The sequence below is a fragment of the Lolium perenne genome, chromosome 2 (assembly GCF_019359855.2).
Source record: "Lolium perenne isolate Kyuss_39 chromosome 2, Kyuss_2.0, whole genome shotgun sequence".
NCBI lineage: Eukaryota > Viridiplantae > Streptophyta > Magnoliopsida > Poales > Poaceae > Lolium > Lolium perenne.
This window is the reverse complement of record NC_067245.2, coordinates 8,890,921-8,896,208: the sequence shown is the minus strand read 5'-3', so window position 1 is coordinate 8,896,208 and position 5,288 is coordinate 8,890,921. Positions and strand designations below refer to the sequence as shown.

At 40.5% G+C, this 5,288-nt stretch overlaps 1 long non-coding RNA gene across 1 annotated transcript; it reads right to left on the bottom strand.

Annotated features, from left to right (window-relative positions):
* Positions 1-455: 455 nt before the first annotated feature.
* Positions 456-3,801, bottom strand: LOC127331087 (uncharacterized). The gene is made up of 4 exons (XR_007869580.2): positions 3,312-3,801; positions 2,884-3,222; positions 1,924-1,999; positions 456-1,757 (listed from the first exon to the last, which is right to left on the bottom strand). It is a non-coding gene; the product is annotated as an uncharacterized lncRNA (long non-coding RNA).
* Positions 3,802-5,288: the final 1,487 nt, after the last annotated feature.

The window sequence follows — 5,288 nt, the reverse complement described above, 5'->3', positions numbered from 1 at the left end:
ACTCGCAAACCATCAAGAAGGTGATAACAATTCTATCTAGAGAAGACAAGAGAGGAAGAATAGTTTCTCTTGTGAAAATAGCATGTAGAAGAGAAGAGATGTTTTTGGTGGAGATAGCATCCAACTTCTCGATTGAAGGGGGACACTTCCAGAATTTTATCTAAGACATCTCTATATCTCTATTGAAGAAGATACTTCAAAAGAGTTCTACAACATAAAACACTAGGAAGGGAGTAACCCAGTTTATTTCTTTTCTGACCATCTCCATATGGTCAACCAAACCATTCTAGTACCCCTCCGGTACTCCGAAAACAAGTTCCTTTTTCCTTTGGTAAACACTTTCTCAAACAAAACTCATCAGGCTAAGCAACAGCCATTCCAACCGTCCATGACCGCGGGCACGGCTATTCGAATAGATTTGACTCTGCAGAGTTTGCACACTTTACCCACAAGATCTGATAAATCCGCCGGGATCATCCCCGGGCCATCATACGAAAGTATGTGGGTATCGGATAACCAGTCGAAGCCTTTCGCCCATTCTAATTAGCAAGAGGTCCTACCCTATGGAGTATGTACCTCCCCGGCACCGTGGCAGCTCACCTCCATTTGAGCGTGGCTCCACCGCCAAGCCAGGAGACCCATAGTGTCTTCCGGACGGGTCAGCCCCGAAGGCCTCCCGTTATACTATTGTCCCAACCTCGACAATCCGGACTCGGGGGTAACCGTACCCTTGTATAGTTATGCGGTGCCTCATGCTAAAGAGAACGAACGTCGAGCTAAGCCCCGTGCCCATGTTGGAGTAATGTGGTTGCGCTAGTTAATTGTCATGGGTGAGTACTTAGGCGCCAAAGTTTTCATAATATCCCAACCACTTTCTCATCCCCATCATTTTACCAAATCCTTTCCTTTCATAAATTCTCACTTGGGCATAACATTATACCCAAGGTTTTAACAAAACTTTTACAACAAGGTAAAACCTTGAGGGTTTTCCCAACCTAAAGTTTATGTGTGAACTAAGAGACAACAATGGCGTGATGCTAGCCATCATACCACTAAGGAGATGATAATTGAGGTGTCAAGGGGATCATACATACTTAGGATAAGCATGCATAGGGACATCATAAATAGCATGATTCAACAAGGGTCATGATGTTAATCATCATACCACTAAGAAGATGATAATATAGGTGGTCAAGGGGGCATACATGCTTAGAGTAAGCATGCATAAGATCAACAAGGGGTTCAACACACTCGAGAGTAAGTATGTATAACAGCAACAAGGGGTTCACAAACTTGGGAGTAAGTATGCATGGAATCAACAAGGGGTTTAAGATACGACAAGGGCATGATGCTAACCACCATACCACTATGGGGTGCAAAAAGGGTGTCAAGAGGTCGACACACACAGGACAAGTGGGCATACCCATCACATTTAGAGGGTACACCAAGATCATGGTGTTGACAACCACCATTTACAAAAAGGGGTTTGTCGGCGAGGTGCCAAAGAGAGTAAACATGCTCACGGTAAGCATGCTCCGACAACCAAAGTAGAAATCACACAAGATAGATCGAGAGATATTAATAATAACAAAGTAACCACCATATGTGATTCAATATTCAGAGATCAAGAGATGGCTTGCCTTGGCTTATTTGTCCCTGTACTTCTTCGACTCCATCAATATAAGAATTCCAACAACATATATAAATAAAATCCTCGTCCGATTCCACTTCTTCTTCCTCTCCAGAATTGTTCGCATCTATCGCCGAAAAATATAAAAGGAACACAATCAATCACATTGCATCAACAAGACAACATTCAACAATCAACAACTAACCATGCATCCAAGGTATAACATACTAAGGGCCTATAGATACCACAAAACAAGTTTAAGAGTTTTAATTTAGAAAACCCCATTTATTTACCTAGTAAAGGTTTGAGTGCATCACAACTTAGCAATTGCCTCTCTCGGTTATCACCATGGTATAAACCAAATATCCCCTGGTAGATAACATCATAAAGATGACAAGTGCATTAGTTTGGCATCAAAAACATTCACAATATAATTTGAAACATTTTTGGAAAAGCGGGCAATCATTCTCCCTATTTTAAAAAGCTTACATAACACTACACAAGAATAGGAGCAAATAATATGCCCCACCATTTGAAGACTTAAGAAAAACAAAAGAGCTAATGTTAAATTGCAGAGGTTTTGTTTTGCAAGCATAAAACAAAGGTTTCCCATCTCTACTAAAAAGAGTTGGTCTAGGGTTTTTAAATAAACCGAAAAGTTTTGCTTCAACAATGCATGTCACACATAAACATTACTAACAGCAACAAATATGTATGAACAGAGACTAATAATATTTTTCCTCTATAGCCAGTACTAATACAAGACTAACCCAATTGGAATCACCCAAAAATATTAAACCTACAATTTTAGGAATTTCTTTCAATCTGACTGTACAGAAAACAAGATCTGTAAGCCATAAATCGTAGAAAAATCCTAAAAATATGAGGCCACTTGCATTTGAAAGGTAATTAAACAAAGATGCATACACAATTGGATTTGGGTTCAAATTGTTTCTGAAACTCTCACAAATGGATTAACAAGATTACTGCATGTCTTCACCATTTGCTTTAACTATGGAGTTGCAGAACAGATAAAGGTATTAAACTTGTTGGAGATGATTAAGAAAACATTTAGTAATCCTACAGAATTGGAATCACTCATTTAGATCTAAAAATGGATTTTTGGTGATTTAAAAGCTAACAGCCATGTCTGCAGAACACACAGAACAAGTTTAATTCACCACAAACCGTACACAACTCAAAAAAATATGACGTCTGCTGCATCTGAAAGGTATTGAAAAGCTGGTTCTTACCCAACTGGTTTCATCCAAAAACTCGTTTCCAAGCTTCTGGTTTAATTCGACAAATTCAGATCTGACCAGATCTTGATCTGTGAACCATTTCAGTTCTAGGAGGTCAATCGAAGTGAAACTAACGCCAAAATGAAGGTACTGAAGAGTGCTTTCACCTACAGTTGAGTTTGCTCAAAAAGGTTTTGTAAAACGGGAGAAATCTAACAAACAGTGATTCTGCATGTTTGCAGAACTTTATTTACCATGCAAAATACGTAAAGAATTTGAGGATGAGACCAACGCCAAGTTGTAGATCTTTTCCGTATCTATCTGCGGAACTTTGAATCACCCGATTTGGATCTGCGCACGAGATTTGGTGGATTTTACAAGTTCGTACCAGAATCTGAAACAGCAAGATAGCAGAAATTACTGCAAGGATTTGGACGAACTTTGCTCAAGAACTTCAGATCTGAGGATAGCTCAAACTTCTCCATGCTTGGACCAACATGCACCTGCATCAAGATCCAATCTTAGCAATGGAGGAAGAGGAAGAGGAGAGAAAACCATCTAGGGTTGGGGAGAAGAAGGAGAGGGAGGCTCTCATGGTGAGGAGGAGCTTGAGGGAGGAGGGAGCTTCATCTTGGAGTTCTTTCCATGGCCATGGCCGGCCATGGGAGCTAGGTGGAGCTGCATTTTCGTGGGGGAGAGTAGGAGAAGAGTGTGAGGGAGTAGATAAGGTGGAGGAGTCAGTGGAGAGAAGAAAAATGAGAGCAAGAGGAGTGGAGGTGGCCGGCCAAGGGCCATTTATAGAGGGAGAGGGGGTTGGCTGCCTCCTTTTTGATTGGCTAGGATGGGTGGCTGCCCATTTAATTGTTGGGGTAGTTGAGAGGCAAGTCTTGCAAGAGAAGAAAGTGAGGAGGAAAGTGGCTGGCCGAAATTGCCATGCCAACATAATTGGCCAGCTCCATTCTTGCCAAATACAAGTGAACAATGTGAGGAAGAGGCACAACATCCATGTGAATAGATATGTGCATGATATTGAGGAGAAAATGTCAAAGAGTGACTTTGATGATGATAAAAATAGGAGTAGATACATATAGATAAAAAGGAGTATGAAGGTGACATGTGCCATGAGAATAATTTCCACCACTTTGGTTGAGACCAATTAAGGATGAAGATAGTTCCCAAGGTATAGTTGATGATTAGAGGCTTACATTAGAATTCAAAATTGAAAGAATTGGGATTCACCACATGGAACAATGCATGAGCATGGCAAGGTAGATAGGGTGGTGATGGTGGTTTAGATAATTGCAGAGCAAGGCATAAGAGACATGATGAGTGAAATAACCATATATTCTCAAGGATGAATATGGTGGCATAAGTCATCAATTCATGAGGTCAAGGTGATGATGGAAAAGAATAGAGGATTGAAATGGGCATGATGAAATATAAGTTGCTCTACAAATAAGAGGTCAATTGGGAGTGATTTGGAAGTATCAAATGATCATCCATTTGATCAAGAATTGGAGGATGAGGGAGTACAATGTGGTAGATCAGAGAGATACACAAGATGTGCAAGAGTTGTCATTTGAAATAGAACTTATTTGAAAAGTATTTGAAACACCTCAATTGTCAAAGTCTGGACATTTTAAGCATGTCAACACAGATGGTCGACATGGCCTCAAAACCAACAAGGATGAGTGGGTATAAGAGAGGGATGTAGCTAGGGGTAGATGATCCCAAGTTTTGAATTAAGGATGATTGAGCTATCTTGTACCACCAAGAGAAAAATCAAGATGGCACACTCATGTTGCCATGAGGAGAAGAGTTTGATGTAGAAAAAGGGAAAACAACTTTTCCTAGGACACACATGTGTTTTATTAGGTGAGTTGTTTGTTTTACCGCTAGAGGTGTTGTTCTCTGAAGTAGCTCAAGACAAAACTCAACTAGCAAAACAAGACAATACATCTACCAACAGATCAAAGCAATTCATATTAACAGACAGATCAAGGCAATTCATCTAATTAGTCTTTAGAAAAAGTTTTTGTTCCCCCTAATTTTTGCAATAAGGACAACTAATCAAGGTTGCAAAAGTTGGGGTGTTACAGATCTTCCACCCTTAAAATAATCTCGTCCCGAGATTACTGAGCGTAGAACTAGAGGGGTTGTAAAGTTTAACTAAAGTTAGACTCCATTCTTCTATCGGCGTGCCGTTGTTGAGAGGGTCGCAACTTCAGCTTCTCAGAGACATGATGGATTCTTGCCGATAGCGGGCTTTACGGAGAGGTTGACTACTCCAGGCCGGTGTTGGATCTGCAGCTTCTTCATGATCCTAGCGGTGGTTCAAGACTATGGGAGAGTTAGTACACCCAATGGTGCTTGAGCGGGGTTGAAAACTTTTTAGAGTCAGCTTAATATTTTAGTGG